The sequence below is a fragment of the Eublepharis macularius genome, chromosome 3 (assembly GCF_028583425.1).
Source record: "Eublepharis macularius isolate TG4126 chromosome 3, MPM_Emac_v1.0, whole genome shotgun sequence".
NCBI classification, from domain to species: Eukaryota; Metazoa; Chordata; class Lepidosauria; order Squamata; family Eublepharidae; genus Eublepharis; species Eublepharis macularius.
The window spans coordinates 83,687,391-83,701,618 of NC_072792.1; the positions used below are offsets into that span (position 1 = coordinate 83,687,391).

The window sequence follows — 14,228 nt, forward strand, 5'->3', positions numbered from 1 at the left end:
TATATACTGCCCTTCAGGACAACTTAACACCCACTCATAGTGGTTTACAAAGTATGTTATTATTATCCGTACAACAATGTGGGTGGGCTGAGAAAGAGCTCCTAGAAGCTGTGACTGACCCAAGGCCACCCAGCTGGCTTCAAGTGGAGGAGTGGGGAATCAAACATTCTTATAGGAGAAAGAAAAGTCCTACTTAAGTCAGTGAAAATACCTGGGCTGGTTCAGGCTGTGGGCTTTTAGCATTGGAATTAATTAATCAAATGGAAAGGAAGGGACTAATCAGAAAAGGAGACTTTCTAGAGATCTGCTTGATTGATTTTATGGCATTACAAGCAGAGGCCCTGGATGGACTTGCAGGAGGCATCTCATTTTCCCCTGCCCCACTCTTTCCTGAAAGAAACCAAGCTCTCTACACTTTTTCTGCTTCCTTTTCTCCTTCTCACCCACCAGTCAACCTACCGTTACCTGTCTTCATTTTTCCTCCTTCCTTTCCCTGGCAGCCTCTACTTGGGAAATGTATGGCTCAGTTGTGTGGTGCCTGCTAGTTTTGTGCCCAGTTGTGCCAGTGGAGAACCCCCAGGGCCATACACACTTGTATGTCTGCCTTCACACATTATTTCCTCTTTCCCTCCTCCTGACAATTCCCATTTCCTTGCCTTTTCTTGTTTACTTCTCCATCCTACCCATCAACCATCCTAACTTTTATTTGCCCCTCATTTTCAGCTATAGTCATTATAGTCACTGTATCCCACCTTTCTTCATAATAGGGAACCAAAGCAGCTTACATCATTCTCTTCTCCATTTTATTATCACAACAACCCTGTGAGGTTGTTAAGGCTGAAAATGTGTGACTGGCCCAAGGTCACTCAGTGAGCACCATGACAGAATGGGGATTCACACCTGGGTCTCCCAGATCCTAGTCTGAAGCTCTAACCACCATAACACATTGGCTTTTATGGGGTGGCTGCTGACGAACAGTAACAGGCAGCTGGGCCTGGGTAAATCATGGAACTCATGTGGTATCAGGTACCTGAAAGTTGCTGCTCGGCTTTGCCTCAAAAACCAAAACAGCCCTGGAAAAGGCCCTGCCTTTTACTGACAGAAACCAAGGCTTGAACTGGTAATACTGTTGTGGCTGCCTAGCATTGGTTTCTTAAAGCTATAGGCACTGCTGTTATTTTAGGGGTGTTTTAAAACCTCTTCCCAGTGTTGTTTTTTTTAATATTGCAGATTTTTTTTGTAAACCTCAGGTTGGTAGAAACATCTGTCTTGTTTGTTCATAGCTCCACTCTGGATTTAAGTATCTCAGATTTGGCCACATTGACAATTTGATATATTGGTATCTACATATACCACTCCCTTGCAGGTTTCAAAGGGTATAAATTGTCAAGTTCAACAATGGCATATGTTTTGTTTGGTGTCAGATTTTACGAGATTTCTTAAAATGGAGAAGCCCATGTGTAGAAATGATGATTCTAAAAACTTCAACTCTAGTCTTAGAAGATGATTCAAAGTCCATCTGCTATCCAGATCTTTGTAATATTTTATTATTAATACTTACCGTGTGACAGAACTTGTCTCATTGCCACAAAACAGTGAGTTGGAGATAAAGGTGATTTTTTTTAAATGATGCTTTAGGAACTGACTGACAATACACTGTGGTGGGAAAATACAGAGAGCATCATTGAGAAGCGATATTATGCATCATTTAAAAGAACTGGAAGAATCAGTGGAACTGTGCAAATGATGAGTGGATCATCTTACTGAACAATCTTCCTTCACATTTCATCCTTTATATAGCTTACCTATAGCATGGATTGATTTGAACAAATGGTAGAAACACATTTTAATCCTCCTTTCCTAAAGCACCATTAAAGGTATGTGAATATTGCCAGATGGCACTGTTACATGTTCTGCATAGAATTACTTTGCATATTTTGAAAATATTTTATTCTTGTTAAGCAGAGCTGTATTTTTAGCTTAAGCATGGTCCAAAGTGGGACGTATTAGAGCTGCTGGGAAGCTTGTTCATACTCAGTTAAAGTAACATTTTATAGAGGTGGAGCTTCCATTTACAAACTACATACCAAGTACTTAAGTAAAAACAGAATCATAGAAATCACCCTATATTAGCAAGTGGCCCCCCTGCAGTTGTCAGTGTTAGAACAGAGGCAAGAAATACTGTTAACACTTGCCCAAGCAAAGCACCGCTAATTCACTGTGTGGGGTTAAAAACCCCTCAAAAGTCAGGATTTTTTTAAAAAAAAATATTGTCTCAGGAATGACAAGTTGAATGGACAGGCTGGCAGCTGGGTTGTAGCAGGCAGAATGGGAGGGTACTGCTGCCCAGAATCTGCTGTCTGAGGTGGCCACCTGATCTTGACAGGATGGGTTCTAGAACGAGGCAATCTGCCTTGTAACATTTCTCCAAATGCTTACTGCAGTGTTTTTCATTTGTAAATTTACACTTATGCTAGATGTCTGTCTGTTATAGTTACAAATAAAAATGCTAGGGTTATGTCTCTACTCCTGTGTCTAGAATGGCTAAAGTATCTGTCCCATTTATTTGTACCACCTCTCTCAGTTCAGTATCCTGAGCAACCTTATCTATCTTTACCCCACACAAGTAGACTGTTTCTTCAGTGTTTATGGGTAAGGCAGTGTTCTTATTGGAGGTTTCATTTGTGTTTGTTGAGCTTTTGGAGTTTCTAGCATCTTCTTCACTCTGATCATCTGTGTCAGTTCTAGTGACCCTTCTTACATGCTCAAGTGTTGTTTGCTTGGGTTGGTTCTTTAGAGATTTGTAAGCTAAATGCCCTTTCAGACCACATACAAAACATCTTCTATCATTCCAGTATCCATCTTGGTTTCTTTCTATATTTTTATCCTGACTTATTATAATCTCAGCTCTCTCATATGTTCCTTTCCTTTCTCCCTCTTGTCCTTTACTTGATTTAAACTCTGGTTTATAAGAATAGTCTTTCTTTTCACGGTGATCCCAACCTCCTCTAATAAGTGTTAATCTATCTGCCCACTCTGATGCTTGGTTGACATTCTCTGGAAGTTTATCTTTAACCAGAAGTCTGATCTCTGAAGGAAGTTGAAATAAAAACTGATCCAAAATCATTAGATCCCTTATTCCCTCTTTAGAGTTAGCTTTGGCAGATGAAATCCACTTATCAAAATAGTCTGTCAGTTTGGCACTAAAAGACTTAAATGACTTCTCTTTCGGGGGCACTAGGCTTCTAAACTTCTTTCTGAAGTAATCAGCATCTAGCCTAAATCTGTCATATACTGCCTCTTTGTATTCAGCATAAACAACAGGTTTATCTGATGGAAATGTGTTGTAGATCTCAGCTAATTCCCCTCTAATTAAGCTGGGTAAATACTTCATATATTGTGTCTCTGGTATTCCCCAGTTCTGAACAGATCTTTCAAAAGTGGACAGGAAAATTTGTGGATCTTCTCCTGACACATACACCACAAAATCTTTTGGGGTAACTCGAGGTAAATCAGCTCTGGGTTCAGAATTTCCCTCCTTTTTGTCCCCATTCTTAAGTCTCTCTCTTTCTAATTGTAATCTTTCTGCTTCCAAACTAGTTTGTCTTTCCATCTCTTGAACTCTAAGTTCCATTTCAGCTTTCCACTTTTCCATCTCAAACTGTTTTCTGTTTCAGCTTCCCTTTCAAACTGTTTTTGTTTTATTTCAGCTTCCTTTTCAATCAGTTTTTGTTCATTCCACTTTTCCATCTCAAACTGTTCTTGTTCTATTTCTCGAGTTCTAAGTTCTGCTTCAACTTTCAGCTTTTCCTTTTCAAGCTGCTTTTGTTCATTCCACTTTTCCATCTCAAACTGTTTTTGTTCTGCTTCCAACTTTCAGCTTTTCCCTCAGAAACTCTAAATATTCTGGACTAGGGTTGTACATTCCCTCAGGGTTTCTCTCCTCTGCAGTTCTACTTGGCTCCATACTGCTTTATATCAGTATAACTCTCAGTTTTTCTACACTTTCCCCCTCATGAGGTAAATTTAACTCTTTGCACTTCTGAATGAGAGCCTCCTTTTTCATACCCAGAAACTCTTCCATTTTTCTCTTTTACTTGTATTTCCTTCTACAATTTTACTAAACTTCACCAGATTATGTTCTCTCTTATAAATCCTACTAGTTCTCTGTGTCTCTTTCTTTTATAACAGTTCTATATTCATAGAGTTTAACTGAACACTCTGTCTCTTTGGCTATCTGTTCCTTCAGAATGCCTTTCTCTCAGAATGTTTCTTCCTCCTAGGCGATTATATCCCACTAAAAATATTTTCTCTTCCTCAGGATGTTTGAGATCCCACTGCTAAGCCTCCACTTGTTATGACCCTTACTTCTTCTAGGGTAGATTTTGCCTTTAATCTTTCCCTTAACACCCTCTGGGTAGTTTGCTGCCACCAGGAATATTATATTCCAAGATATTTTATTTGTTTTCCCCTTTTTAATGTGCCTAAGCGTCAGGCTCCTTCATGGTTCTATGTGGCCCTGAGGATAGGAATGGGATATAGCAATGACAGCTACACTGGGATATAACAAAACAAAATAAACTTTTATTTTTTCAAGAAGCGTATTGGTTTCATAAAAGTAGTTCTTGGTTCTTAAAGTTACTTCAGTTAAATTTATTCACACACATCTCTTCTAAGGCTTCACACACAGCCTCTTTCGCTAACTCAATATTTCTCACAGACAATATGTCTCACAGACATGCTTAAAGTTACTCAGGCTGCACACAGCTTGCCTGCTTTCCTCTGACTGCCTGTTCTTTTCTCCCCTCTCAGTCTAAAACTCCATTCACTCCGCCCATACTCTTAGTCATCAACCAATCATATTGCTCTCTCATCCCTCTCTCACTCCCACTCTTCACCTACCTCACACCAAGCATTTAAAGACACATGCACACATTTACTTGAAATCATTACATCACCCTTTATGCTTCCTAATTTATCCAAGTAGGTATGATTTTTCTCATCTAAAGAAGTAGATCTGATTTTTACAATATCTTAATCAACCTCTGCTATTTGGTATTGAAAAGAAGGCTCTATGGTAATATAGTTGAACTTTTTAACAGCCCAATGTTAAATGTAAAACAATTTTATGTGAATGCCTTTAGAAAGGACATGTTGGGCTCGTAGACCAAGACACTGACTAATTTCTTAATAGCAATAATAAATGCTGTGCAGATGCATGATTCATTAATGTTAGCCTGTTAGCCTGTTTAAAGGCCAATAATAATGGAAGGAGTACTTGACATTCTCCATGTCTGATATTAATCAGGCAGATGCTGATGAGTAAGGGGCTGCAGTAGCCAGGAACAAGTTTGCATTTGCTTTCACCTAGGATTTGCTTCTGGCTTCAAGGAGATCTGTAATTCCTTTTTTAAAAAGCAAGATCTGGCTCTAGTAGCACCTTAAAGACCAACAAGATTTCCAAGGTATGAGCTTTTGAGATATCTAATGGAGGGAACTCTGACTGTCGAAAACTTCCTTACTTTGGACATCTAGTTGGTCTTTAAGGTGCTGTTGGACCTAGATCTTGCTCTTTGACTGCCAACCAACACAGCTATCCACCTGAAACTATCCTTTAAAAAAATTCTCCCCATTAATGTACAAAGAACAAAAGGTTGATGGGTCACAAGAGTGGGTTATTGAAAAGAAAATCCCAGCATCAAGTTCATAGCTGTGTGGGAGGATATAGCAAACCTTTAAAAGGCCTCCATTGAGCCCATAAATGAATTGAAGCAATTGTTTTCACGAAGAATTGAACCAAAAGGACTTGCTGATTAGCAGGCTGTTTTAAATGCATGGGTTTTAAATGCATGGGTTAAATGCATGGGTAAAAATTTGGCCAGTGGTTGACTATTCTTTCCAATGTATCTCAGCCACTGGCTATCTACAGCAAATTGAAATATATTGCCAACTGAGGAGGAGACCATTACTGGAAACAGACCACGTTTGAGATTCATGATAGATACGTCCAGGACAGCCCGTTCCCTAGACAATTGCGAGAGGAGGGAGGCACCAACCAGATCTCTCCCCTCCCCCATCTGGCTGCCTTGCTATGTCATCAGAGTCTGCCCTGAGAGGTGTCCCAGCCCCAGTGGGGAGCCTGCTCCCTCCTTCCCTTCCTCTGACTGGGCTGGGGGCTGGGCGAGGGGGGGCTCTTCCTCCTTATCTTTGCCATAACTCACCTAACTGTGGGGGGAAGGGCTAGTGCTGGCTTCTTCTTACAGACGAGAGGGAGAGGGGTAGTGCTGTCCTGCCTTGCCTCGTCCAGCCACCAGGGACGAGGGTAGGTGGCAGTTTCCTGCCACTGTGTAGAGGAAGGGGTGAGAAGGGTGAGCCCCACCTTGCCTGGCTGTTGGGAGGCAGGACAGGAAGAGTCTTCCTGCCTCCGTGTGGCATGGGCAGGTGTAGCTTGGGTCCCTGGACATCATAACTTAGGGCACCCCAAAATTCTAGTGCTGGTCCTTGCTATGTTCATGACATTTAGTATTGGGATACCTATGATAGCTCTGCAGGGCTGCCCCATCTTTTCAACTTTCAAAAAACTATATGTTCTTGATGTCAGAGTTAGGAAGGACATGCCTGACTGATGAGTTTTCAACTCTGTGTTCTCATGATGCTGTGACAACACCTGTACACACCGCCAGGCAGGTCCGCTTTCTGTTTTTTTCTCTGTATGTAAATGTGCAGAGACCAGCAAAAAGAGAGGTTGTTTATCTGTAACTGGTGTTCTTGGGGGAGGGGGTCATCTGTGTAGTCTCAAAACCCAACCACCTCCACAGCAGGTCATTTGCCGGTTCTCACTGTACTATTTAGGGAAGAACAAAGCAGGAAGGCTCACCAGCCCAACCCTACCCACTCAAGACAAGGACGTGAAGCTGTTTTCCCCTTTGAACCTGGTAAGCACCAAAATCTCTTTTGCCATAGAGCCAAGCTACAAGTGACACCTGACAGGAGTTGGACACGTGTCAGTTTCTCTCAACGGTTGATGGGAAGTGTAGCCGTCACTTGTAGCTGCCCTGGCTGGCAGCACAAACTCCCCCAGCGTCTGGCTCCATCCCCTCTCCTGGAGCCCTGTGGTGTTGGGCTGTGGCCCTGGCATCACAAGCTCACCCTTCACCGCCCCCTGCAGCCGTGGCCACGTCCAGTCCCCATCCCACCACCACGCTTCAGCAGCCACTGCCAAGGGAGCACATGCCTCCCCTCACCCTCTTCCAGAGCCATGCGCTGTCGTGTGCAGCCTGGCAGCAGCATGCGCTCGCCCCTCACCACCCCCCGAAGCCACGGCCCCGTCCCGCTACCGCACCTCGGAGGCAGCCACCGAGGGAGTGTGGGAAGCCACGGCCCCAGCAGCAGTCCCAGCTCCTCTCAGCCCAGCAGAGAGAGAATGGGAGGGAGGCAGACGCCCGGTGAGCTTGCTGCCGGCTTCCCGCATTCTGGGAGAGGGTGGGGGGAGGCAGACGCTGGGTGAGCTTGCTGCCGGCTTCCTGCACTCCGGGAGCGGGTAGGGAGGAGGCAGACACCGGGCGAGCTTGCTGCCAGCTGGATGTGGGAGCCAGGAGCACTGCTGGAGCCACGGCTTCCTGTGCTCCCTCGGCAGTCACCTCCAAAATGTGGTGGTGGGACGAGGACCAGAAGGGGGCACGGTTGCAGGGGTGGTGGTGAGGGGCAAGGTTGTGTTGCCGGGCGGGCGGCAGCCCAACACTGCACGGCTCCAGTTGAGGGGTGGAGGCAGACGCTGGGCGAGTTCGTGCTGCCACCGGGGCCACTACAAGTGACGCCTACACTTACCATTAACCATTGAGGGAAACTGAAAAGTGTCCAACTCCTGTCAGGCATCACTTGTAGCTCGGCTCTTAGCTCTAGAAGTTTCTGATCAGTGCTCTTCATGGCCTACTGCACCAGTGACCACTTGAACGCCATTTACTAGTGAACAGCCTGTTCTTCTGCATTCCTGTGTGCCTCTTGCTGTTAGAAATGGATCCCTATCACCTTCTCTCTATGCTATTGGGAGAGATCTGTGTTTAAATACACAGACCTGCTGTTATTCTGTCTCATTCAGACTTATCTTCAGTATAACAATGAAATAGTGTTTTCTGTTCACTTCAAAAATGCTGCCTATTCCTTTAATTAAAACAATGCAGTGACAGGTGTAGTAATTATTTTTCTCTGCTTGTTTCTTTCCACATTATGTTGCAAAGCATGTTGCTATCGAATAATAAATGTGTAGTATCAGAATCATACAACTTCATGTTCCACTGGATAAATAAAATGAGTCAGCAAAAGCAAACTCTTGCTGTAGTCTGCAGCCTGCAGCCTGGAGTGATTCTTGTTCTAATCATTCTTTTTGATCTGAAAGAATTTCAGGCAGACATTCTTTTCTCTTTAAAACGCTGTGAAGGACATCCAGAGCCCTCTGTGGGAAGGTTATGTAAGTGGCTCTGAGTAAGTTACACTGAGTGATAAGGTAGAGAACATTTCTGCTTATGGAAGATCTTTTCTGAGTAAGGTGTCCCTGGACCTGGGTGACTAACAAGTGGCTAATATTCCATTCTTGGGCATGGGTAGTCTTGTGCATGGTGACCACACAACTTCTTGAAGGAAACTGGTTGTCTGGACCTATTTCAATCCAAATTCAGGTCTGGTTTTAGGCAGAGAGAGTCTTGGTAACTCTGCTGCCAGGGAGTGATCAGGATGAGGAGAGGTGCAACCGTGCTCATGTTCCTGAACCTTTAAGCAGTTTTGAAACCATCACCCATGATATCCTCCTGGAGAAGCTGGCTGAGCTGGGTGTGGAGAAGCATCATGTTCTCATGATTCCGATTCTGCCTGACTGGCCACTTTCAGGGGGACTGCTGCTCTGCACTGTGGCATTTATAATACGGGATCAATCAAGCCCTCGTTGAGTGTACTTGCTGACCAGCCAGCTCACCCAAGGAAGATGCCAGAGGAAGACAGCAAGCTAACCCGGCTGCCCTTCTCCGCACTGCTCTGATTGTAAGGCAGATCGAGCACAGCCTGCCTGCCTTCCCTTGCTGAGCCTAGCATTGAATGCATGTGCAGGGAGGGGAAGGCTCGGACTTCTCCTCAGTGGGGCAGCCCTAGTCTCGTGGACTTGCTTTCCTGCTGTTCTCTTCTCCTTTCACAGGAGGAAGATGGGCAACCCGGGCTGCTGAGCCTTGCTGCTGTCTCCCTACTGTTAATTGCACCCATCAAATGTTTTCAGGGGGTATCACTTGGCAATCCTTTCTGCGTATACAAATGAATAGATTTTGTGTTATGAGCTGCCTTGTGTTTTCTTCTTTTGAAAAGCAAGATCAAAGTGTTCTTCAGGAAAAGTGCAGAGTGATTCATGAGCACATTACTATCCTGGAAGGGGTGCGTGGGAATTGCATAATGAAAGCACAGGTTCTGCTCACAGGGTCCTGTATATGCTGTTGGCGATGGATTCAGGGAACTTTCAAAACTAGAAGGAGCCGGGATTGGCGGGGGGAGCGGGAATTAGATGCCCACAAAAGCTCAGCATGCCTTCTCCTCTCTACGTGGATTCACTGCTAGGCTCCACAAGGGGAGGCAGTCAGGCAGAGCTCCTCCACCTTATGATCAGAGTGGAGAAGGCATCTGGGTCAGGTTGCTGTCTTCCTCCTGCATCTTCCTCTGGCGAGCTGGTCTGTCAACAACCACACTCAACTAGGGCTGTCTCGCTGTGCGCCTGTTCTGGAGGGGGCCTTGCAGCTCTGTGTTAAAAAACTGCAGATCAATTAAAAATGGAGTCAGCAGACATGAGTTTAACTCCAGAGACTCTGTCACTTGTAGCTTGGCCCCAAGTTGGGTGGCCTTGTACAGGATCTGGGCAAATAATAATAACATTTGATTTATATACCGCCCTTCAGGATGACTTAACACCCACTCGGAGCGGTTTACAAAGTATGTTGTTGTTATCCCCACAACAAAACACCCTGTGAGGTGGGTGGGGCTGAGAGGGCTCCTAGAAGCGGTGACTGACCCATGGCCACCCAGCTGGCTTCAAGTGGAGGAGTGGGGAATCAAACCTAGCTCTCCAGATTAGAATCCCGCGCTCTTAACCACTACACCATTACAAATGCTTGGAGAATGTAATAAGGTGAATGGAGGTCAGCAAAATGAAACTTGGTCAAGGCAAGACTAAGGTGCTGCTCCTGAAAGTGCAGGTCCACAGCCTAGGATGCTGCTGATTCCTGGAACATGGCTGGCCGTTTAGGCCTCCTCTGTGGTACGTGGCACCTTTTATCAATGGCTGATACATCAGCTAAGGTGTGCTTTGGCTGCAGTGATCCTTGTTCTTGTCACATCTGAGTTAGAGTGCTGCAATATACTTTTTGAAGTTACTTTTTAAAGACTGTTCAAAAAACAGGATACAGTGTTTAAATCTAAAGAAGAATGCAGCCGTGACAGCAGATAGATCGCAGAGCAGCAACTGGAATGAAACAGTGGTATGAAAATAAATCCCAAAATCATAGCTCATGTACAAATCTCATTACTTCTAAAGCTCAGGTAAAATATTAGATACTTTGTTTATGAAGAATAAAAACATCTTGATATATAATATTTTTTTCTTAAGTACTGACCTTAAAGATAAGAAAGGTGGAGAAACAAGTAGATGATTCTAATATATACTATAGAAATAAAGAATGAGTTTAATAGCCCAACAAGAGCTGTAATGCTTTAGGCTATTGTTGGCCTTTTGTACTGCAGCGGAAAAGCCACTGAAGTAAATGCAGAGTCCTTTGTGAGCATAATGCTACACCAAGGGTTTAGAAGAGTAAATGGATTGTGTAGCAATCAGCAGTTATGAATCCACTCCTCTATATATTTAAAAGATACAGGTGTCTTAGAGATACTTCTGATTACTCTGTATAGTATGTTACCAGGATTATTGTTATAATCTTAGACCTTTTGTACAGAGATGAGCATATACCACATAATGTCTATAAATTATAATTCAGTTATAATTCAGAAAATACCCTGACTTGGACAGACCAGGACCATTTCCCCATGTCCTAAAAATAGCGACCTACTCACTGAATGGTGTCGGCTTTTCCATGCAATTTCTGACATCACCGTTTCCAAAATGGATGCAGGCAGTTTTGATTCTGTTTTCATTGCGGAAAAGCCACCAGCATTCAGTGAGCTGGGCACTATTTTTAAGACGTGGGGAAACAACCCAGGATAGCCCAGCCTTGTCAGATCTTGGAATCTCAGCAAGGTTGGCCTTGGTTGGATGGGAGACCTCCAAAGAAGACCAGGGCTGCAGAGGCAGACAATAACAAACTATGGTTGTTGGGGGTTTTCCGGGCTGTCTTGCCGTGGTCTTGGCATTGTAGTTCCTGACGTTTCGCCAGCAGCTGTGGCTGGCATCTTCAGAGGTGTAGCATCAAAAGATGCTTTTGATGCTACACCTCTGAAGATGCCAGCCACAGCTGCTGGCGAAACGTCAGGAACTACAATGCCAAGACCACGGCAAGACAGCCCGGAAAACCCCCAACAACCATCGTTCTCCGGCCGTGAAAGCCTTCGACAATAACAAACTACCTTTGTTATTCTCTTGCCTTGAAAGCCCTAGCAGAGGTCACCATAACTCCGATGCAACTGGACAGTACTTTCCACCTCCAATTCAGAAAATACTCCCTTTGCTTAGATTGTCTTTAATTGCTGCATCTTGAAGAACCTTGTGGATAGATATTTAATTGGTACAAATTTACTGTACAACTATTTTAGTATATATCAACATTAAAGTCTTAAATTGTCTTAAAGAGTTGTTCCCTCTTCTCAGTGAATCCTGATGGCTGTAGAATCTCTTTCTCAGCATTTTCCCCAGCTATAGTTTATAAGAGCTTTTAAGGGAAACTGTGGTATCTAAACTGGTATAAAAGTGAGAAAGATTTGCGATGTAGGTATTTTCTCACATAGGATTGAAGTCCGTTAACCAGATTTGGATAACACATCTTTCTCCCTTCTCTGTTGTCTGTGTGTCTCGTAAAAAAAGCTGCTCCTAAGGATCAGGTGACTTTCAGGAATACCGTATGATGCTGTCTAGAAAGCTACAGTTTAAAGGGAAATCAGCAGAAATTACCCACACCCCCTTCACTTGCTTTAGGTCTTCATGAGTGGCACAAGAACTTGCACAGGGAGGATGGTTTCTCCCCCCTCCTCCACTTTCCATCGTGATGCATTCTACTTTGTTCTTGAAGGTGCCTTGACCTTCAAGAGCAGCTTCTGTGGAGACTCTATGTTGTAATTCCATATGCAGTTTCCCCTAAACAGCATTCATTGGTTTACTGAGAGCAGCTTTAGTGTGGAACTAACAACGGGTTGAAATGCACTTTGTGTTATCATCCAACTGTAAGAACTGAATGTGCTAGCTTGAATCTCAGTAAGTTTAAAATCCTCTTTAACTTAATCTAGTAATAATTCTCCAGACCCTGTTATCATTGTATGCCATAATGCTGATTTTGCACTGGTTAATGAAAACAAGTATTTTTGTATTTTTTTAAAAAAGCACTGTTGAGATTTACTTGGTGCATTCCATTGAACTAATCCCTGAGAAAAATGGTAAATTTTTGTGGAGCCAGATATTTGAAGTAGCCAAAATAAAGTGAAATTATTCATGTAAATAGAGCTTTGGCAATGTAGCTTTTGGCATATGGCTTATTTTGTGCCAGAAGTTAAACAGATGAGAAACTTCTCAGTTGGAAGCATTCCTTTTTCTGTTCATAGCATGACAGAAGGCATGTTCCTAGGGACTCCAGGATAGACTAGAATTTTATACAAAGAAAAATCCCCTTTTCATTGTTCCATCAAAACCACAGATTTCTGTGCCGAGACTCCTCGACACAGAAACAAACTCTCTGGTCTCTTGCATCTAAAAATGGCTCTCCTCTGCAGTTCACTATAATACCGAGACAGGGGCTTCCAGCTACTTATTCTACATAGCTCACAGCCCCGTATTTATGCTGTACCTTTATGTTAGCAAAGTTTAATGTCTTCCCGTCTGTACAGCTTTATGGAAGATTTGTGAAATTGGCCTACCATGAAAGAACTTGCACATGCAATAACAGGGAACCAGAGTCAATTGCTCATATTCTACTCAGATGTGAGTTTTATATCCAAATACGGGAAGCCCTAATTAACCCTATTTTGCACAACAGATATAGCGTACCAGAAGTGAAACTTGTTTCCCTCCTTTTATTGGATCAGTGCCCCCATATTACCATCTCAGTAGCGAGATTTCTTTGGATTGATATGAGAATTAGGGATTATAAGATTTAAGCTCTGTAGGGATGATTGATTTTGGATTGTATTTTGTATATTCAAATATTGATTGTCTGACTTTGTTTTATGCCAATAAAGATACTGATGGATATGGACTGAGATTTCTGTGCCATATCAAACCTATGTATATAATTTAGTTTTTAAAATTGTGCAGCTCAGTACCACTTGCCTACTCCCTGACCAATTCTAGAATTTCAGTACACCTTAAACTGGATGTTTCACCCAAGATCGAGCTTGGTGGCCTTTCCAGCTTCCTCTACTAGTGAACAATAGACCTGCTCAAATAAAACAAGATTCAACCAACTCGGTAAGAATGTCAGTAAGTGTTACAAGCTTTAGCCAAGCATGGCCATTTTAGTTTTTATGGTCAGAAGATTTTTATGACAAAAAAGTTTCTCAGGGCAGCGAACAGGTAGTCTGATACTAATTGCACATGTAAAAGATGTGCCATGTTGACAGAATACATTTAAACTGGCTAGTTTGTTTTTTTACAGGAGACAGGCAAAACCCATTCTAATTTAGTTTAGAAATACTATATATACAGAAGATAAAGGGGCAAGAATACAACCTTGTTATACACAGGTGACTCAAACACTATTGGATTGCAGCTCTGTTGGAAGGATATAAATATAAGATTTTAATCAGTGATAGTAATCTGTGCTTGACTGTGGTTTTACAAAGCTTCACCAATAATTTCATGTTACTCAAAAACAGAAAAAGAGGATGTGTGCCACATTTTTGGCTCAGACTAAATGGAAAGAACCCTCCACTTTGAAACATTTCTTTTTGTAACCAATGGAAAGGACTTTGATTCCAGTGAGATGTAGGAATTTAAAAATATCTAATTGTAAAATACTAGACAAATCAATCTTCAGAACTCA

The 14,228-nt window shown here is 43.0% G+C and overlaps 1 protein-coding gene across 2 annotated transcripts in view; it reads left to right on the forward strand.

Annotated features, from left to right (window-relative positions):
- SYTL5 (synaptotagmin like 5) overlaps window positions 1-14,228 on the forward strand; it is a 124,896-nt gene that overhangs the window by 16,782 nt on the left and 93,886 nt on the right. Inside the window, exon 1 of one of the 2 annotated variants that reach the window (XM_054974635.1) lies at window positions 1,791-1,877. The exons of the other annotated variant lie outside the window; for it this stretch is intronic. The gene's annotated coding sequence lies outside the window, so the exon portion shown is untranslated. Of the gene's footprint in view, window positions 1-1,790; window positions 1,878-14,228 lie in introns of those variants that run through there. 2 annotated transcript variants of the gene reach the window in all.